Source organism: Oncorhynchus keta, chromosome 33 (genome assembly GCF_023373465.1).
Source record: "Oncorhynchus keta strain PuntledgeMale-10-30-2019 chromosome 33, Oket_V2, whole genome shotgun sequence".
Classification (NCBI taxonomy): domain Eukaryota; kingdom Metazoa; phylum Chordata; class Actinopteri; order Salmoniformes; family Salmonidae; genus Oncorhynchus; species Oncorhynchus keta.
This window is the reverse complement of record NC_068453.1, coordinates 12,858,723-12,882,012: the sequence shown is the minus strand read 5'-3', so window position 1 is coordinate 12,882,012 and position 23,290 is coordinate 12,858,723. Positions and strand designations below refer to the sequence as shown.

At 46.4% G+C, this 23,290-nt stretch overlaps 1 protein-coding gene across 17 annotated transcripts in view; it reads left to right on the top strand.

Moving 5' to 3' along the window:
- LOC118366242 (pleckstrin homology domain-containing family A member 5-like) overlaps positions 1–23,290 on the top strand; it is a 222,493-nt gene that overhangs the window by 121,694 nt on the left and 77,509 nt on the right. The window lies entirely within an intron of this gene.

Sequence of the window (23,290 nt, the reverse complement as noted above, 5' to 3'; positions counted from 1 at the left end):
GCCTACCTAGCGCTGCAACAGACCAGTCACCAGAGCATTACCTGCCTACCTAGCGCTGCAACAGACCAGTCACCAGAGCATTACCTGCCTACCTAGCGCTGCAACAGACCAGTCACCAGAGCATTACCTGCCTACCTAGCGTTGCAACAGACCAGTCACCAGAGCATTACCTGCCTACCTAGCGTTGCAACAGACCAGTCACCAGAGCATTACCTGCCTACCTAGCGTTGCAACAGACCAGTCACCAGAGCATTACCTGCCTACCTAGCGCTGCAACAGACCAGTCACCAGAGCATTACCTGCCTACCTAGCGCTGCAACAGACCAGTCACCAGAGCATTACCTGCCTACCTAGCGTTGCAACAGACCAGTCACCAGAGCATTACCTGCCTACCTAGCGCTGCAACAGACCAGTCACCAGAGCATTACCTGCCTACCTAGCGTTGCAACAGACCAGTCACCAGAGCATTACCTGCCTACCTAGCGCTGCAACAGACCAGTCACCAGAGCATTACCTGCCTACCTAGCGCTGCAACAGACCAGTCACCAGAGCATTACCTGCCTACCTAGCGTTGCAACAGACCAGTCACCAGAGCATTACCTGCCTACCTAGCGCTGCAACAGACCAGTCACCAGAGCATTACCTGCCTACCTAGCGCTGCAACAGACCAGTCACCAGAGCATTACCTGCCTACCTAGCGCTGCAACAGACCAGTCACCAGAGCATTACCTGCCTACCTAGTGCTGCAACAGACCAGTCACCAGAGCATTACCTGCCTACCTAGCGCTGCAACAGACCAGTCACCAGAGCATTACCTGCCTACCTAGCGCTGCAACAGACCAGTCACCAGAGCATTACCTGCCTACCTAGCGCTGCAACAGACCAGTCACCAGAGCATTACCTGCCTACCTAGCGCTGCAACAGACCAGTCACCAGAGCATTACCTGCCTACCTAGCGTTGCAACAGACCAGTCACCAGAGCATTACCTGCCTACCTAGCGCTGCAACAGACCAGTCACCAGAGCATTACCTGCCTACCTAGCGCTGCAACAGACCAGTCACCAGAGCATTACCTGCCTACCTAGCGCTGCAACAGACCAGTCACCAGAGCATTACCTGCCTACCTAGCGCTGCAACAGACCAGTCACCAGAGCATTACCTGCCTACCTAGCGCTGCAACAGACCAGTCACCAGAGCATTACCTGCCTACCTAGCGCTGCAACAGACCAGTCACAGAGCTGCCTACCTAGCGCTGCAACAGACCAGTCACCAGAGCATTACCTGCCTACCTAGCGCTGCAACAGACCAGTCACCAGAGCATTACCTGCCTACCTAGCGCTGCAACAGACCAGTCACCAGAGCATTACCTGCCTACCTAGCGCTGCAACAGACCAGTCACCAGAGCATTACCTGCCTACCTAGCGCTGCAACAGACCAGTCACCAGAGCATTACCTGCCTACCTAGCGCTGCAACAGACCAGTCACCAGAGCATTACCTGCCTACCTAGCGCTGCAACAGACCAGTCACCAGAGCATTACCTGCCTACCTAGCGCTGCAACAGACCAGTCACCAGAGCATTACCTGCCTACCTAGCGCTGCAACAGACCAGTCACCAGAGCATTACCTGCCTACCTAGCGCTGCAACAGACCAGTCACCAGAGCATTACCTGCCTACCTAGCGCTGCAACAGACCAGTCACCAGAGCATTACCTGCCTACCTAGCGCTGCAACAGACCAGTCACCAGAGCATTACCTGCCTACCTAGCGCTGCAACAGACCAGTCACCAGAGCATTACCTGCCTACCTAGCGCTGCAACAGACCAGTCAACAGAGCATTACCTGCCTACCTAGCGTTGCAACAGACCAGTCAACAGAGCATTACCTGCCTACCTAGCGCTGCAACAGACCAGTCACCAGAGCATTACCTGCCTACCTAGCGCTGCAACAGACCAGTCACCAGAGCATTACCTGCCTACCTAGCGCTGCAACAGACCAGTCACCAGAGCATTACCTGCCTACCTAGCGCTGCAACAGACCAGTCACCAGAGCATTACCTGCCTACCTAGCGCTGCAACAGACCAGTCACCAGAGCATTACCTGCCTACCTAGCGCTGCAACAGACCAGTCACCAGAGCATTACCTGCCTACCTAGCGCTGCAACAGACCAGTCACCAGAGCATTACCTGCCTACCTAGCGCTGCAACAGACCAGTCACCAGAGCATTACCTGCCTACCTAGTGCTGCAACAGAACAGTCACCAGAGCATTACCTGCCTACCTAGCGCTGCAACAGACCAGTCACCAGAGCATTACCTGCCTACCTAGCGCTGCAACAGACCAGTCACCAGAGCATTACCTGCCTACCTAGCGCTGCAACAGACCAGTCACCAGAGCATTACCTGCCTACCTAGCGCTGCAACAGACCAGTCACCAGAGCATTACCTGCCTACCTAGCGCTGCAACAGACCAGTCACCAGAGCATTACCTGCCTACCTAGCGTTGCAACAGACCAGTCACCAGAGCATTACCTGCCTACCTAGCGCTGCAACAGACCAGTCACCAGAGCATTACCTGCCTACCTAGCGTTGCAACAGACCAGTCACCAGAGCATTACCTGCCTACCTAGCGCTGCAACAGACCAGTCACCAGAGCATTACCTGCCTACCTAGCGCTGCAACAGACCAGTCACCAGAGCATTACCTGCCTACCTAGCGCTGCAACAGACCAGTCACCAGAGCATTACCTGCCTACCTAGCGCTGCAACAGACCAGTCACCAGAGCATTACCTGCCTACCTAGCGTTGCAACAGACCAGTCACCAGAGCATTACCTGCCTACCTAGCGCTGCAACAGACCAGTCACCAGAGCATTACCTGCCTACCTAGCGCTGCAACAGACCAGTCACCAGAGCATTACCTGCCTACCTACCTGCCTACCTAGCGTTGCAACAGACCAGTCACCAGAGCATTACCTGCCTACCTAGCGCTGCAATAGACCAGTCACCAGAGCATTACCTGCCTACCTAGCGCTGCAACAGACCAGTCACCAGAGCATTACCTGCCTACCTAGCGCTGCAACAGACCAGTCACCAGAGCATTACCTGCCTACCTAGCGCTGCAACAGACCAGTCACCAGAGCATTACCTGCCTACCTAGCGCTGCAACAGACCAGTCACCAGAGCATTACCTGCCTACCTAGCGCTGCAACAGACCAGTCACCAGAGCATTACCTGCCTACCTAGCGCTGCAACAGACCAGTCACCAGAGCATTACCTGCCTACCTAGCGCTGCAACAGACCAGTCACCAGAGCATTACCTGCCTACCTAGCGCTGCAACAGACCAGTCACCAGAGCATTACCTGCCTACCTAGCGCTGCAACAGACCAGTCACCAGAGCATTACCTGCCTACCTAGCGCTGCAACAGACCAGTCACCAGAGCATTACCTGCCTACCTAGCGCTGCAACAGACCAGTCACCAGAGCATTACCTGCCTACCTAGCGCTGCAACAGACCAGTCACCAGAGCATTACCTGCCTACCTAGCGCTGCAACAGACCAGTCACCAGAGCATTACCTGCCTACCTAGCGCTGCAACAGACCAGTCACCAGAGCATTACCTGCCTACCTAGCGCTGCAACAGACCAGTCACCAGAGCATTACCTGCCTACCTAGCGCTGCAACAGACCAGTCACCAGAGCATTACCTGCCTACCTAGCGCTGCAACAGACCAGTCACCAGAGCATTACCTGCCTACCTAGCGCTGCAACAGACCAGTCACCAGAGCATTACCTGCCTACCTAGCGCTGCAACAGACCAGTCACCAGAGCATTACCTGCCTACCTAGCGCTGCAACAGACCAGTCACCAGAGCATTACCTGCCTACCTAGCGCTGCAACAGACCAGTCACCAGAGCATTACCTGCCTACCTAGCGCTGCAACAGACCAGTCACCAGAGCATTACCTGCCTACCTAGCGCTGCAACAGACCAGTCACCAGAGCATTACCTGCCTACCTAGCGCTGCAACAGACCAGTCACCAGAGCATTACCTGCCTACCTAGCGCTGCAACAGACCAGTCACCAGAGCATTACCTGCCTACCTAGCGCTGCAACAGACCAGTCACCAGAGCATTACCTGCCTACCTAGCTAGCGCTGCAATAGACCAGTCACCAGAGCATTACCTGCCTACCTAGCGTTGCAACAGACCAGTCACCAGATCATTACCTGCCTACCTAGCGTTGCAACAGACCAGTCACCAGAGCATTACCTGCCTACCTAGCGTTGCAACAGACCAGTCACCAGAGCATTACCTGCCTACCTAGCGTTGCAACAGACCAGTCACCAGAGCATTACCTGCCTACCTAGCGTTGCAACAGACCAGTCACCAGAGCATTACCTGCCTACCTAGCGTTGCAACAGACCAGTCACCAGAGCATTACCTGCCTACCTAGCGCTGCAACAGACCAGTCACCAGAGCATTACCTGCCTACCTAGCGTTGCAACAGACCAGTCACCAGAGCATTACCTGCCTACCTAGCGCTGCAACAGACCAGTCACCAGAGCATTACCTGCCTACCTAGCGTTGCAACAGACCAGTCACCAGAGCAGAAACAATGTCATTTCAGAAGAAAGCGGCGGCATACTGCTTTGGCATAAAACACTGCTCTCTCTGATTTATTTTCCCGTCTGTTTACAATTCAGCTCCTGTCCTTGGACTCAACGTTGCTTGCATGTTAAAGACCATAGATCACATATGTCAGAGTCAAGGCCCCGCGGGCCACATCCGGCCCGCGAGAAGGTTTTTACGGCCCCTGGGATGATCTTGATTTATTATTAGAACCGGCCCGCAGACCGCAGCAAGCCGGCAGCCCGCAGATCTTTTACACGCACCAATACTACATTTCCCACAATGCAACGGTGACGCACCGAGCAGTAGGCTGCTTCATTTCAATATTTATTGGCACAGCAGTTGTCAGCATCACAGTAAAATTAACTTTCAGATACCCATCAAAAATGGCAAAACGGAAGGTGGACACTGAGAACCGGGGTTTCAAACAAGGTGGGAGTCGGAGTATTTGTTCACGGAGGTAGCTGGAAAACCTGTGTGTCTTCTGTGTGGAGAAAGTGTGGCGGTACTGAAAGAGTATAATCTGGACAGACGACATTATGAAACGAAACACGCGGACAAAAACAAGAATATGGACATGGAACAAAGGCTACAAAAGGCAGAGGAATTAAAACGAGGCCTCAAATCTCGACAGGCTCTGTTCAAAAAAGCCAAATCACAAGGCCAGGCTGCTGTCAAGGCCAGTTTTATTTTGGCAGAAGAGATCGCTAAATCAGCCCGGCCATTTACGGAGGGGATTTCATCAAAAACTGCATGATTAAAGTTTGTGACGAAGTTTGCCCAGAAAAAAGGCAACTCTTTTTAAATGTGAGTCTGAGCAGAAACACCATTGCCGAGAGAGTAGACCAGTTGTCCATCAATCTAAAAGAGCAGCTTGTGAAAAAGGGAAAAGATTTCATTGCATATTCCTTGGCTGTGGATGAGAGCACCGACATTTCTGACATTGCCCAGTTGTCAATTTTCATCCGCGGAGTGGACTCCAGCCTAAGCGTGACAGAGGAGTTTTTGGCTTTACGTCCTATGCATGGCACAACTACGGGGCATGATTTGTATGAAGAGGTGTCAAGATGTGTAAATGAGATGGAGCTGCCTTGGGAAAAACTCGTGGGTTTGACAACCGACGGAGCACCTGCGATGTGTGGACACAGGAGCGGACTGGTGGCGAAGATACGGGAAAAGATGCAAGAGGAAAACGCGACAGGTGAGCTGACAGCTTATCATTGTATCATACACCAGGAAGCGTTGTGCGGTAAAGCCTTGAAAATGGAGCATGTAATGAGCATCATCACGCGCACAGTTAACTTTATCAGAGCCAAAGGTTTGAATCACCGCCAGTTCAAGGCATTTCTGACGGAGTTAGAAACGGAGCATGGTGATTTGCTTTATCACACAGAGGTGCGATGGCTAAGCCAGGGAAAGGTGCTTCAAAGATGTTTCGAGCTTCGTGAGGAGATTTGTCTGTTCTTGGACAGCAAAGGGAAAGACACAACACAACTCCGAGACGAAATGTTTCTGTGTGAAATGGCTTTTCTGTGTGACATTACGAGTCATCTGAATGCAATGAACTTGCAGCTGCAGGGTCGGGATCGTGTCATCTCTGATATGTACAGTACAGTGAAGGCATTTAAAACCAAACTGACTCTGTGGGAGACGCAGATGCGGAAAGAAAATTTGAGCCACTTTCCCAGCTGCCAGACCATGAAAGAGAAGCTCTCTACCAGTGCGTTCCCGAGCGCACAGTTGGCTGATAAAATAGGTATGCTTGCCGCTGACTTTCGACGCCGATTTGCTGACTTTGAAGCACAAAAAAGCAGGTTGGAACTGCTCGGTAACCCATTTGCTGTTGACGTGGAAAGCTCACCACCAAACCTCCAAATGGAGTTGATTGACCTCCAATGCAATGATGCACTGAGGGCAAAATATGCGGCAGTGGGTGCTGCGGAGTTCGCCCGTTTCCTCCCCCGACACAATGCCCCAGCTGCGCATCCAGGCTGCTCAAACGTTGTCTATGTTTGGCAGCACATACCTGTGTGAACAACTGTTTTCTTTGATGAACTTGAACAAAACATCACACAGAAGTCGACTTACTGCTGAACACCTCCACTCAATTCTGAGGATTTCCTCAGCTCAGAGCCTTACCCCGAACATTGATGAACTTGTGGAAAAGATGGGACACCACCAAGTATCACCCTCAACCTCAAACAAGTGAACATTACTGTGCAATCACATATTTAGAGTTTTTACTCAGTTCAAGTTTAAAAGTTAAAGTTTAATATTTGTTTTCACTGCATGTTACTTCTCCTTAAACAAAGTGTTGTTTTTGATTAATAGATTTTTGCACTTTATTTTATTGTATTTCAATCCAATTATATTTTAAAAATATTTCAGTTGAGTGGATGATAGAAAATTGCTATTATTGTTTTTTTCTTTTAAGTAAATTTAGCCCACTTTTGCTAAAATAGAAAATATAGGCTACTGATGGTGCCTTGAATACCGGTTTCTTTCATTTAATGTTCATGTTATGGGGATTTTTATATAAAGGAAATTTGTCTTTTGTGTCTGTTGAAAATTAAAGATTACTGACAGAGCCATAAGAAAATATTGCTTTATTTATCTGATCATATTGGAATATATTTGTTAGGTTTTCAGTAGGTTCAATTAGGTTCACTAGACTATATGCGTCATTTAAAAATTTTTCAATGAACATTCGAACAGTCCGGCCCTCGGCTTGTAGCTAAATTTTTTATTTGGCCCTCCGTCCATTTGACTTTGACACCCCTGCCATAGATCATCCTCTTTCTGGGGGCGTAACAGAAAAGCCCTTCTGTTCATTCTCTTCTGTTGTTTCACCTTGCAATGGTCAGAAAATGAGTAAAACATACAGCCGCTGTTGATAATCAGTTACGTGATGCCTCACTGAGGAGGACACGAAGCTACTATGCGGACCTATTTAATGGCTGTAATTCAAGGTTATGTCCCTCTGCCTCCTCTGTCACCTCAAAGCAATGTGTGTCCGGTGTGCTCCAGCTGTAGTTCAAGTTACGGCTAGTTATGGCATGGCTTGCCCCACATCACACATAACAACATCAGTGTATCTGGGAGGGAAAATGGTGCATGAAATCTGAGGTGATATTTTTTTGTTCGATATATACAGTGGGACAAAAAAGTATTTAGTCAGCCACCAATTGTGCAAGTTCTCCCACTTAAAAAGATGAGAGAGGCCTGTCATTTTCATCATAGGTACACTTCAACTATGACAGACAAAATTAGAAAAAAAATCCAGAAAATCACATTGTAGGATTTTTTTATGAATTTATTTGCAAATTATGGTGGAAAATAAGTATTTGGTCAATAACAAAAGTTTATCTCAATACTTTGTTATCTACCCTTTGTCATTGCCAACAGAGGTCAAATGTTTTCTGTAAATCTTTTTCACACACTGTTGCTGGTATTTTGGCCCATTCCTCCATGCAGATCTCCTCTAGAGCTGTCACGACTAGTCAAGGTGGGTGGAATCAGGCGCAGAGAGCAAATAATGAATAGAGTTTTATTCTCCGGTGAACAACAAAAAACACGGACAACCCAAAAATACAAACAGGGTGAAAAATATCCAAAACAGGAAATAACAGACAAACCGGAGAAATAAAACACAAAACCACCGACAGCCGAAACGAAAATGACAAAAACAAACAATCCCGCACAAAACAAGGGCGGGACAACCGACATTATATACAGATACTAATTAACTACCACACAGGTGAAAACAATCAGACAAAACCAACAGATAACCGAAAAGGGATCGGTAGTGGCTAATAGGACGGTGACGACGACCGCCGAGCACAGCCCGAACGGGCAGGAGAGCCAACCTTGGCGGAAGCCGTGACAGTACCTCCCTCCTGACGCGCGGCTCCCGCAGCGCGCCCGCCACCGTCCTCGAGGACAACCCGGAGGACGAGGTGCTGGGCGATCCGGGTGGAGGCGGTGGAATTTTATCAGGAGAGAAGGGTCCAAAATGTCCCTCACCGGAACCCAGCATCTCTCCTCCGGGCCGTACCCCTCCCAGTCCACGAGGTACTGTAGGCCCCCACCCGACGTCTAGAATCCAGAATGCCTCGAACAGTATACGCCGGGGGCCCATCGATGTCCAGAGGGGGTGGAGGGACCTCAGACACCTCACCTTCTTGCAGGGGACCAGCCACCACCGGCCTGAGGAGAGACACATGAAACCAGGGGTTAATACGGTAATACCTAGGAAGTTGTAACCTATAATACACCTCGTTTATTCTCCTCAGGACTTTGAACGGCCCCACACACTGCGGCCCCAGCTTCCGACAGGGCAGGCGGAGGGACAGGTTTTGGGTCGAGAGCCAGACCCTGTCCCCCGGTGCAAACACGGGGTCTCACTGCGGTGCTGGTCAGCGCTCCTCTTCTGCCGTTCTCCCGCTAACCGTAATGAGTCCTGAACGGCTTTCCATGATGCCATGGAGCCAGGACCGGCTGGTAACCTAACACACACTCAAAAGGAGAGAAGTTAGTAGAGGAGTGGCGTAAGGAGTTCTGGGCTAGTTCGGCCCATGGAACATACCTTGCCCACTCACCAGGCCGGTCCCGACAGTAGGTCCGCAGAAACCTGCCCACATCCTGGTTAACGCGCTCCACCTGCCCATTACTCTCGGGGTGAAAACCTGAGGTTAAGCTAACCGAGACCCCCAGTCTCTCCATAAACACCCTCCACACTCTGGATGTGAATTGGGGACCCCGATCAGAGACGATGTCCTCAGGCACCCCATAGTGCCGGAAGACATGGGTAAACAAAGCCTCAGCAGTCTGCAGGGCCGTAGGAAGACCGGGCAACGGAATAAGACGACAGGACTTAGAAAACCGATCCACAACGACCAGGATCGTAGTACTTCCCTGGGACGGGGGAAGGTCGGTAAGAAAATCCACCGATAAATGTGTCCACGGCCGTTGTGGAACGGAGAGGGGTTGTAATTTCCCTCTAGGTAGGTGCCGAGGAGCCTTGCTCTGAGCACACACTGAGCAGGAGGAGACATACAATCTCACGTCTTTAGCCAGTGTGGGCCACCAGTATTTCCCTCTCAGACTCTGCACTGTCCTCTTGATACCAGGATGACCCGAGGAGGGAAGAGTATGAGCCCACCTAATTAGCTTGTCCCGGACCACCCTCGGCACGTACTTGGTCCCTACTGGACAGTTAGGAGGAGCCGGCTCTGACCGTGAGGCCCTCTCTATCTCAGCATCTACCTCCCATACCACCGGTGCCACAAGACATGACGGTGGAATGATGGGAGTTGGCTCTACTGACCGTTCCTCTGTATCATAGACGCGAGACAGTGCGTCAGCTTTGGTGTTTTGGGAGCCTGGCCGATATGTGAGGGTAAACTGAAACCTAGTAAAAACATGGCCCATCTAGCCTGACGTGGATTTAGTCTCTTAGCTTCCCGGATGTACTCGAGATTACGATGGTCAGTCCAGATGAGAAAAGGGTATTTAGCCCCCTCAAGCCAATGTCTCCACACCTTCAGAGCCTTGACTACAGCTAACAACTCCCGGTCCCCCACATCATAGTTTCGCTCCGCTGGGCTGAGTTTGCTCGAAAAGAAAGCACAGGGGCGGAGTTTGGATGGCACGCCCGAGCGTTGGGACAGCACGGCTCCAACCCCAGCCTCAGACGCATCCACCTCCACTATGAACGCTAAAGAGGATCCGAATGCGCCAACATGGGCGCATTGGTGAACAGCTCCTTCAGACGACTGAAAGCCCTGCCCGCCTCTGCTGACCAGCGCAAGCGCACCGGTCCTCCCTTCAGCAGTGAGGTGATGGGAGCAGCCACCTGACCAAAACCCCGGATAAAACTCCGGTAGTAATTGGCAAACCCTAAAAACCGCTGCACTTCTTTCACCGTGGTCGGAGTCGGCCAATTACGCACGGCTGTAACGCGATCATCCTCCATTACCACCCCGGAGGTGGAAATACGATACCCCTGGAAGGAAACAGACTGTTTAAAAAAATCACATTTCTCCGCCTTGCAATACAGGTCATGCTCCAGTAGTCGCCCAAGTACCTTACGCACCAGAGACACATGTTCCGCGCGTGTGGCAGAATAGATCAAGATGTCATCAATGTACACTACCACTCCCTGACCGAGTAGGTCTCGGAGAATCTCATCTACGAAGGATTGGAAAACGGCTGGAGCATTCTTCAAACCGTATGGCATGACGCGGTACTCATAATGACCAGAAGTAGTACTATAAATGCGGTTTTCCACTCATCTCCTCCCGGATACGTACCAGATTATACGCGCTCCTCAGGTCCAGTTTTGTGAAGAATTGCGCCCGTGAAATGATTCCATTGCCGTAGCGATGAGAGGTAGTGGGTAACTAAACCCCACTGTAATTGAATTTAGACCTCTATAATCAATACACGGACGCAGACCTCCATCCTTCTTCTTCACAAAAAATAAGCTTGAGGAAACGGGTGATATGGAGGGCTGAATGTACCCCTGTCCCAGCGATTCGGAAACATATGTTTCCATCGAACTGTCTCTTCCTGGGACAATGGATAAACGTGACGCCCTCCCTTTACTGAAGGCGATAGCCAAATCGGCATATTCAGAGTGAATGCGCACGGTGGAAACTTGGTCTGGACTCTCCACCGTAGTCGCATCAACAGCAATTCCTATACACCTACCTGAACACTCCTCTGACCACCCCTTAAGAGCCCCCTGTCGCCAGAAAATCACTGGGCTGTGTTGAGCTAACCAGGAACCCCCAACACCACTGGAAACGCAGGTGAATCTATAAGAAACAGGCTAATCTGCTCCTTATGATCACCCTGCATTACCATGTCCAGTGGCACCGTAGCCTCCCTAATTACTCCTGACCCTAATGGTCGGCTATCTAAGGAGTGCACGGGGAAAGGTTGATCTAACGACACCAGGGGAATCCCTAGCCTTAATGCAAGCCCACGATCCATAAAATTCCCAGCTGCGCCTGAATCGACTTGCGCTTTATGCTGTAGAGAGGGGAAAACCCAGGGAAAGAAATCAATACAAACACATGACCGACAGGAAGCTCTGAATGAGTTTGGTGCTTACTCACCTGGGGTGATCGAGCAGTGTTCTGCCTGTTCTCCCGACTCCTAGAAGAGTTCCTCCAGCACCGGTCGGACGTGTGCCCTCGTCGACCACAACTGGTGCAGGAGGACACTCCTCCTCCGGTCCCCCTCGAAGCCGTACCTCCTAATTCCATAGGGATAGGATCAGGGGGCTGGGGATTGGAAACGACAGGACTTGATCCGAACGCCCGCGAGCAGCCAGCAGGTTGTCGAGACGGATAGCCAGATCGATAAGTCCATCCAGTGAATATGTGGTGTCCCGACATGCCAGCTCCCTGCGGACGTCCTCCCTGAGACTACATCTGAAATGATCAATCAAGGTCCTGTCGTTCCATCCTGCTCCTGCTGCCAACGTCCTAAACTCTAGGGCAAAATCCTGCACGCTCCTCGTCTCCTGACGCAGGTGAAACAGCCGTTCACCCGCCGCCCGACCCTCGGGTGGATGGTCAAAAACAGCTCGGAATCGGCGGGTGAACTCTGGGTAATTATCCTTAGCCGAGTCCGGACCATTCCACACAGCGTTGACCCACTCGAGGGCTCGCCCAGTCAAGCAGGAGACGAGGGCGAGCACGCTCTCCTCTCCAGAGGGAGCAGGACGCACGGTAGCCAGGTATAATTCCAGTTGAAGGAGGAAACCCCGGCACCCAGCCGCCGATCCGTCAAACTCCCGTGGGAGTGTCAGCCGAAGAGCCCCAGAGTCAGATGTGGTCGCAGAAACAGGAGGTGCTGGAGAAGGGGTTGCTAGAGATGAGGTGGGAGGCCACTCATCTCCCATCGATCCATTCTCTCCATCATTTGGTCCATAGCAGAACCAATCCGGTGAATCACGCTGGTATGATGTATGACCCTCTCCTCCATCGATGGGAGAGGAGACGCTGCTGCTCCTGCTGATTCCATGGGAGGTGCGGGATTCTGTCACGACTAGTCAAGGTGGGTGGAATCAGGCGCAGAGAGCAAATAATGAATAGAGTTTTATTCTCCGGTGAACAACAAAAAACACGGACAACCCAAAAATACAAACAGGGTGAAAAATATCCAAAACAGGAAATAACAGACAAACCGGAGAAATAAAACACAAAACCACCGACAGCCGAAACGAAAATGACAAAAACAAACAATCCCGCACAAAACAAGGGCGGGACAACCGACATTATATACAGATACTAATTAACTAACACACAGGTGAAAACAATCAGACAAAACCAACAGATAACCGAAAAGGGATGTTAATGCGAGTGTAGCGAAATGCTTGTGCTTCCAGTTCCGACAATGCAGTAATAACCAACAAGTAATCTAACTAACAATTCCAAAACTACTGTCTTATACACAGTGTAAGGGGATAAAGAATATGTACATAAAGATATATGAATGAGTGATGGTACAGAGCAGCATAGGCAAGATACAGTAGATGGTATCGAGTACAGTATATACATATGAGATGAGTATCTAAACAAAGTGGCATAGTTAAAGTGGCTAGTGATACATGTATTACATAAGGATGCAGTAGATGATATAGAGTACAGTATATACGTATACATATGAGATGAATAATGTAGGGTATGTAAACATTATATTAGGTAGCATTGTTTAAAGTGGCTAGTGATATATTTTACATCATTTCCCATCAATTCCCATTATTAAAGTGGCTGGAGTTGAGTCAGTGTGTTGGCAGCAGCCACTCAATGTTAGTGGTGGCTGTTTAACAGTCTGATGGCCTTGAGATAGAAGCTGTTTTTCAGTCTCTCGGTCCCAGCTTTGATGCACCTGTACTGACCTCGCCTTCTGGATGATAGCGGGGTGAACAGGCAGTGGCTCGGGTGGTTGTTGTCCTTGATGATCTTTATGGCCTTCCTGTAACATCGGGTGGTGTAGGTGTCCTGGAGGGCAGGTAGTTTGCCCCGGTGATGCGTTGTGCAGACCTCACTACCCTCTGGAGAGCCTTACGGTTGTGGGCGGAGCAGTTGCCGTACCAGGCAGTGATACAGCCCGCCAGGATGCTCTCGATTGTGCATCTGTAGAAGTTTGTGAGTGCTTTTGGTGACAAGCCGAATTTCGTCAGCCTCCTGAGGCTGCTGCGCCTTCACGATGCTGTCTGTGTGAGTTGACCAATTCACTGTGTCTGTGATGTGTATGCTGAGGAACTTAAAACTTACTACCCTCTCCACTACTGTCCCATCGATGTGGATAGGGGGTGTTCCCTCTGCTGTTTCCTGAAGTCCTCAATCATCTCCTTAGTTTTGTTGACGTTGAGTGTGAGGTTATTTTCCTGACACCACACTCCGAGGGCCCTCACCTCCTCCCTGTAGGCCGTCTCGTCGTTGTTGGTAATCAAGCCTACCACTGTTGTGTCGTCCGCAAACTTGATGATTGAGTTGGAGGTGTGCGTGGCCACGCAGTCGTGGGTGAACGCAGTCGTGTGGTTTTGGGATTTTGCTCACCGTTCTTGTGATCATTTTGACCCCACGGGGTGAGATCTTGCGTGGAGCCCCAGATCGAGGGAGATTATCAGTGGTCTTTTATGTCTTCCATTTCCTAATAATTGCTCCCACAGTGGATTTCTTCAAACCAAGCTGCTTACCTATTGCAGATTCAGACTTCCCAGCCTGGTGCAGGTCTACAATTGTGTTTCTGGTGTCCTTTGACAGCTTTGGTCTTGGCCATAGTGGAGTTTGCAGTGTGACTGTTTGAGGTTGTGGACAGGTGTATTTTATACTGATAACAAGTTCAAACAGGTGCCATTAATACAGGTAACGAGTGGAGGACAGAGGAGCCTCTTACAGGTCTGTGAGAGCCAGAAATCTTGGTTGTTTGTAGGTGACAAAATACTTATTTTCCACCATAATTTGCAAATAAATTAATTAAAAATCCTACAATGTGATTTTCTGGATTTGTTTTCTCTCATTTTGTCTGTCAGAGTTGAAGTGTACCTATGATGAAAATTACAGGCCTCTCTCATCTTGTTAAGTGGGAGAACTTGCACAATTGGTGGCTGACTAAATACTTTTTTGCCCCACTGTATGTTTTCGGTTTGGCCTCAGAGGCTGAAGTCTGTTGCTGCTTTATTGACAAGCCCCAGGTTGTAATTTCATGATACGTTATTACTTTTAGCATGACCGAGTCTGACAGTGAGTGCATAGAAGTTGGCCTCAGAGGCTAGAAAGACATTATTTCTCTTCCTTTTAACCAGTGGAAATGGATGTTGCTCTGATACTGGAGAGCCATGGAGGATGCGGTTGTTTCGAATCTCTGACTAATGACCATTGTCTTCCCACAAATTTCATTTTGAATCAAAGAGCAATGGGATGCTTCCCCCTTTCATTGAGTTTTGTTTATCATTTTCCACATTGCCATCTAGATTTCTTGTGTCACACACTCACTTACACACATGCACTTGGGTAATCTCCAGAACTCATGAATAAGAGCAGATCCTGTCATGTCGTGGCTCTGAGTGATTGTGCTTTGTGACTCTACATGACATGGATCACAGTTAATAATAGACCGTACAGGCGACATGTCTCTCTGGCTCAGCTGTGACTGTGTCCTGGATGGCAGGGCTGGGACATCTCCAGCAGGGACACAGTCCACAGACCAAGCCCACGAACACTGCTGCTTCACTGGGTAGATTAGCCCAGCAGACCCCCTGGCATGACCTTAGTAGGACAAAGATCCGCAGAGAGAGAGGAGTGTTCCATCTCCATCTGTGACTCCTGCAGGCCAGACGATCCTCTTGCTCCAGTGTTGACTTAACTGAAGTGTGTTGTATTGTACAAGAGCTACAGCAGGCCCTACAGCTGTGGATAATGTGTGTGTGTGTGTGTGTGTGTGTGTGTGTGTGTGTGTGTGTGTGTGTGTGTGTGTGTGTGTGTGTGTGTGTGTGTGTGTGTGTGTGTGTGTGTGTGTGTGTCTGTGGATAATGTGTGTGTGTGTGTGTGTGTGTGGCAGTGGTGTTTCAGCAAGTTACAGATGAAACCATGTGTTTCAGCCACAAGCCTAGCTAACTACAGCCCTGCTGAGACACTCGGTACACCTGCAGGGATATCATATATGGTGTGTGTGGGTCTGTGGCATCACAGTGTGGGTCTGTGGCATCACAGTGTGTGTGTGGATCTGTGGCATCATACAGTGTGTGTGTGGGTCTGTGGCATCATACAGTGTGTGTGGGTCTGTGGCATCATACAGTGTCTGTGGGTCAGTGGCATCATACAGTGTATGTGGGTCTGTGGCATCATACAGTGTGTGTGGGTCTGTGGCATCACGGTGTGTGTGTGGGTCTGTGGCATCACAGTGTGTGTGTGGGTCTGTGGCATCATACAGTGTGTGTGTGGATCTGTGGCATCATACAGTGTGTGTGTGGGTCTGTGACATCATACAGTGTGTGTGTGGGTCTGTGGCATCATACAGTGTGTGTGTGGGTCTGTGGCATCATACAGTGTGTGTGTGGGTCTGTGGCATCATACAGTGTGTGTGGGTCTGTGGCATCACAGTGTGTGTGTGGGTCTGTGGCATCATACAGTGTGTTTGTGGGTCTGTGGCATCATACAGTGTGTGTGTGGGTCTGTGGAATCATACAGTGTGTGTGTGTGGGTCTGTGGCATCATTCAGTGTGTGTGTGGGTCTGTGGCATCATACAGTGTGTGTGGGTCTGTGGCATCATACAGTGTGTGTGGGTCTGTGGCATCATACAGTGTCTGTGGGTCTGTGGCATCATACAGTGTCTGTGGGTCTGTGGCATCATACAGTGTGTGTGGGTCTGTGGCATCACAGTGTGTGTGTGGGTCTGTGGCATCATACAGTGTGTTTGTGGGTCTGTGGCATCATACAGTGTGTTTGTGGGTCTGTGGCATCATACAGTGTGTTTGTGGGTCTGTGGCATCATACAGTGTGTGTGTGGGTCTGTGGCATCATACAGTGTGTGTGTGGGTCTGTGGCATCATACAGTGTGTGTGTGGGTATGTGGCATCATACAGTGTGTGTGTGGGTCTGTGGCATCATACAGTGTGTGTGTGGGTCTGTGGCATCATACAGTGTATGTGGGTCTGTGGCATCATACAGTGTGTGTGGGTCTGTGGCATCATACAGTGTGTTTGTGGGTCTGTGGCATCATACAGTGTGTGTGTGGGTCTGTGGCATCATACAGTGTGTGTGTGGGTCTGTGGCATCATACAGTGTGTGTGTGGGTCTGTGGCATCATACAGTGTGTGTGTGGGTCTGTGGCATCATACAGTGTGTGTGGGTCTGTGGCATCATACAGTGTGTGTGTGGGTCTGTGGCATCATACAGTGTGTGTGTGGGTCTGTGGCATCATACAGTGTGTGTGTGGGTCTGTGGCATCATACAGTGTGTGTGGGTCTGTGGCATCATACAGTGTGTGTGTGGGTCTGTGGAATCATACAGTGTGTGTGTGGGTCTGTGGAATCATACAGTGTGTGTGTGGGTCTGTGGCATCATACAGTGTGTGTGTGTGGGTCTGTGGCATCATACAGTGTGTGTCCGAGCCCACACTGCTGCCTCCCAGAGAGGATCAGTTGATAAATATACAGTACACTCTCTCTTTCAGATATCCATCCATGTCCAGATGAGCCTAGAGAGCTATTAAATCCATGAGAATAGTGTATTCTCTGTCTGTACAGTCTGTCCTCCTTCCCTCCGTGTGTGTGTGTGCATGGCTTCATCTTTGGAGCAGAAAAGAGAGCTCTGTTCTCTCTTGTCTTTATCAGCACTAAGCATTCCCCTGCCTCCCTTCCACTCTGCGTGAAAAGCTGCTTGTGTCTTACAGAGGGCCGGCTGCCGAGGTCTCTCGTTCTCTGTCTGACTGGCTGAGGTGCTGTAATTGTATTTATAGATAGGTCACAACTTGCTGTGAAACAGCCTGTTAGCTGTGCTCTTGTGATCTAGGGCATATGACTGGAGCAGTTCGGGGCTTCTAGGGAGGGGTAGATCATTTGTAGCAGTGTTGAAGATCCACGGCTGGGCTGGATAGCTGATCGTCACGCGAGAGAAGAGAGGATAGTGTCAGTGGAAGAACTATGTTAGATGGTGCTGTGTAGAACGGTGTTTGACCCAGGTCAGAAAACAGATGGGCTGCCATGCTGAAGTTCAGCACCACCCCCCACTCAAGGTGTGTAGGCATTGTGTCTGCTGTTCATTGTTCTTCAACAGGACATTGTGTCGTGTGGAGAGGGACACTAATCCTCATCTTCCTACTGCTCCTCAATTGGCAGGTTAACAATGGGTAATATGGTTACTATTGGCTGGTTAACAATGAGTAATATGGTTACTATTGGCTGGTGAACAATGAGTAATATGGTTACTATTGGCTGGTTAACAATGGGTAATATGGTTATTATTGGCTGGTTAACAATGAGTAATATGGTTACTATTGGCTGGTTAACAATGAGTAATATGGTTACTATTGGCTGGTTAACAATGGGTAATATGGTTACTATTGTCTGGTTAACAATGGGTAATATGGTTACTATTGGCTGGTTAACAATGGGTAATATGGTTACTATTGGCTGGTTAACAATGGGTAATATGGTTAACAATGGGTAATATGGTTACTATTGGCAGGTTAACAATGGGTAATATGGTTACTATTGGCTGGTTAACAATGAGTAATATGGTTACTATTGGCTGGTTAACAATGGGTAATATGGTTACTATTGGCTGGTTAACAATGAGTAATATGGTTACTATTGGCTGGTTAACAATGGGTAATATGGTTACTATTGGCTGGTTAACAATGAGTAATATGGTTACTATTGGCTGGTTAACAATGAGTAATATGGTTACTATTGGCTGGTTAACAATGGGTAATATGGTTACTATTGGCTGGTTAACAATGGGTAATATGGTTACTATTGGCTGGTTAACAATGGGTAATATGGTTACTATTGGCTGGTTAACAATGAGTAATATGGTTACTATTGGCTGGTTAACAATGGGTAAAATGGTTACTATTGGCTGGTTAACAATGGGTAATATGGTTACTATTGGCTGGTTAACAATGGGTAATATGGTTACTATTGGCTGGTTAACAATGGGTAATATGGTTACTATTGAATGCTTAACAATGAGTAATATGGTTAACAATGGGTAATATGGTTACTATTGGCTGGTTAACAATGAGTAATATGGTTAACAATGGGTAATATGGTTACTATTGGCTGGTTAACAATGAGTAATATGGTTACTATTGGCTGGTTAACAATGGGTAAAATGGTTACTATTGGCTGGTTAACAATGGGTAATATGGTTACTATTGGCTGGTTAACAATGGGTAATATGGTTACTATTGAATGCTTAACAATGAGTAATATGGTTAACAATGGGTAATATGGTTACTATTGGCTGGTTAACAATGAGTAATATGGTTAACAATGGGTAATATGGTTACTATTGGCTGGTTAACAATGGGTAATATGGTTAACAATGGGTAATATGGTTACTATTGGCTGGTTAACAATGAGTAATATGGTTACTATTGGCTGGTTAACAATGGGTAATATGGTTACTATTGGCTGGTTAACAATGGGTAATATGGTTAACAATGGGTAATATGGTTACTATTGGCTGGTTAACAATTAGTAATATGGTTACTATTGGCTGGTTAACAATGGGTAATATGGTTACTATTGGCTGGTTAACAATGGGTAAAATGGTTACTATTGGCTGGTTAACAATGAGTAATATGGTTACTATTGGCTGGTTAACAATGGGTAATATGGTTACTATTGGCTGGTTAACAATGGGTAATATGGTTAACAATGGGTAATATGGTTACTATTGGCTGGTTAACAATGAGTAATATGGTTACTATTGGCTGGTTAACAATGGGTAAAATGGTTACTATTGGCTGGTTACAATGGGTAATATGGTTACTATTGGCTGGTTAACAATGTGTAATGTGGTTACTATTGGCTGGTTAACAATGGGTAATATGGTTACTATTGAATGGTTAACAATGGGTAATATGGTTACTATTGGCTGGTTAACAATGAGTAATATGGTTACTATTGGCTGGTTAACAATGAGTAATATGGTTACTATTGGCTGGTTAACAATGGGTAATATGGTTACTATTGGCTGGTTAACAATGGGTAATATGGTTACTATTGAATGGTTAACAATGGGTAATATGGTTACTATTGGCTGGTTAACAATGGGTAATATGGTTACTATTGGCTGGTTAACAATGGGTAATATGGTTACTATTGGCTGGTTAACAATGGGTAATATGGTTACTATTGGCTGGTTAACAATGGGTAATATGGTTACTATTGGCTGGTTAACAATGGGTAATATGGTTACTATTGGCTGGTTAACAATGGGTAATATGGATAACAATGGGTAATATGGTTACTATTGGCAGGTTAACAATGGGTAATATGGTTACTATTGGCTGGTTAACAATGAGTAATATGGTTACTATTGGCTGGTTAACAATGAGTAATATGGTTACTATTGGTTACTATTGGTTAACAATGAGTAATATGGTTACTATTGGCTGGTTAACAATGAGTAATATGGTTACTATTGGCTGGTTAACAATGAGTAATATGGTTACTATTGGCTGGTTAACAATGAGTAATATGGTTACTATTGGCTGGTTAACAATGAGTAATATGGTTACTATTGGCTGGTTAACAATGAGTAATATGGTTACTATTGGCTGGTTAACAATGAGTAATATGGTTACTATTGGCTGGTTAACAATGAGTAATATGGTTACTATTGGCTGGTTAACAATGAGTAATATGGTTACTATTGGCTGGTTAACAATGAGTAATATGGTTACTATTGGCTGGTTAACAATGAGTAATATGGTTACTATTGGCTGGTTAACAATGAGTAATATGGTTACTATTGGCTGGTTAACAATGAGTAATATGGTTACTATTGGCTGGTTAACAATGAGTAATATGGTTACTATTGGCTGGTTAACAATGAGTAATATGGTTACTATTGGCTGGTTAACAATGAGTAATATGGTTACTATTGGCTGGTTAACAATGAGTAATATGGTTACTATTGGCTGGTTAACAATGAGTAATATGGTTACTATTGGCTGGTTAACAATGGGTAATATGGTTACTATTGGCTGGTTAACAATGAGTAATATGGTTACTATTGGCTGGTTAACAATGGGTAATATGGTTACTATTGGCTGGTTAACAATGGGTAATATGGTTACTATTGGCTGGTTAACAATGGGTAATATGGTTACTATTGGCTGGTTAACAATGAGTAATATGGTTACTATTGGCTGGTTAACAATGGGTAATATGGTTACTATTGGCTGGTTAACAATGAGTAATATGGTTACTATTGGCTGGTTAACAATGGGTAATATGGTTACTATTGGCTGGTTAACAATGAGTAATATGGTTACTATTGGCTGGTTAACAATGGGTAATATGGTTACTATTGGCTGGTTAACAATGAGTAATATGGTTACTATTGGCTGGTTAACAATGAGTAATATGGTTACTATTGGCTGGTTAACAATGAGTAATATGGTTACTATTGGCTGGTTAACAATGAGTAATATGGTTACTATTGGCTGGTTAACAATTAATGGTTACTATTGGCTGGTTAACAATGAGTAATATGGTTACTATTGGCTGGTTAACAATGAGTAATATGGTTACTATTGGCTGGTTAACAATGAGTAATATGGTTACTATTGGCTGGTTAACAATGAGTAATATGGTTACTATTGGCTGGTTAACAATGAGTAATATGGTTACTATTGGCTGGTTAACAATGAGTAATATGGTTACTATTGGCTGGTTAACAATGAGTAATATGGTTACTATTGGCTGGTTAACAATGAGTAATATGGTTACTATTGGCTGGTTAACAATGAGTAATATGGTTACTATTGGCTGGTTAACAATGAGTAATATGGTTACTATTGGCTGGTTAACAATGAGTAATATGGTTACTATTGGCTGGTTAACAATGAGTAATATGGTAATATGGTTACTATTGGCTGGTTAACAATGAGTAATATGGTTACTATTGGCTGGTTAACAATGAGTAATATGGTTACTATTGGCTGGTTAACAATGAGTAATATGGTTACTATTGGCTGGTTAACAATGTAATAGTTACTATTGGCTGGTTAACAATGAGTAATACTATTGGCTGGTTAACAATGAGTAATATGGTTACTATTGGCTGGTTAACAATGAGTAATATGGTTACTATTGGCTGGTTAACAATGAGTAATATGGTTACTATTGGCTGGTTAACAATGAGTAATATGGTTACTATTGGCTGGTTAACAATGAGTAATATGGTTACTATTGAATGGTTAACAATGAGTAATATGGTTACTATTGGCTGGTTAACAATGAGTAATATGGTTACTATTGGCTGGTTAACAATGAGTAATATGGTTACTATTGGCTGGTTAACAATGAGTAATATGGTTACTATTGGCTGGTTAACAATGAGTAATATGGTTACTATTGGCTGGTTAACAATGAGTAATATGGTTACTATTGGCTGGTTAACAATGAGTAATATGGTTACTATTGGCTGGTTAACAATGAGTAATATGGTTACTATTGGCTGGTTAACAATGAGTAATATGGTTACTATTGGCTGGTTAACAATGAGTAATATGGTTACTATTGGCTGGTTAACAATGAGTAATATGGTTACTATTGGCTGGTTAACAATGAGTAATATGGTTACTATTGGCTGGTTAACAATGAGTAATATGGTTACTATTGGCTGGTTAACAATGAGTAATATGGTTACTATTGGCTGGTTAACAATGAGTAATATGGTTACTATTGGCTGGTTAACAATGGTTAACAAGTAATATGGTTACTATTGGCTGGTTAACAATGAGTAATATGGTTACTATTGGCTGGTTAACAATGAGTAATATGGTTACTATTGGCTGGTTAACAATGAGTAATATGGTTACTATTGGCTGGTTAACAATGAGTAATATGGTTACTATTGGCTGGTTAACAATGAGTAATATGGTTACTATTGGCTGGTTAACAATGAGTAATATGGTTACTATTGGCTGGTTAACAATGAGTAATATGGTTACTATTGGCTGGTTAACAATGAGTAATATGGTTACTATTGGCTGGTTAACAATGAGTAATATGGTTACTATTGGCTGGTTAACAATGAGTAATATGGTTACTATTGGCTGGTTAACAATGAGTAATATGGTTACTATTGGCTGGTTAACAATGAGTAATATGGTTACTATTGGCTGGTTAACAATGAGTAATATGGTTAACAATGGGTAATATGGTTACTATTGGCTGGTTAACAATGAGTAATATGGTTACTATTGGCTGGTTAACAATGAGTAATATGGTTACTATTGGCTGGTTAACAATGAGTAATATGGTTACTATTGGCTGGTTAACAATGAGTAATATGGTTACTATTGGCTGGTTAACAATGAGTAATATGGTTACTATTGGCTGGTTAACAATGAGTAATATGGTTACTATTGAATGGTTAACAATGAGTAATATGGTTACTATTGGC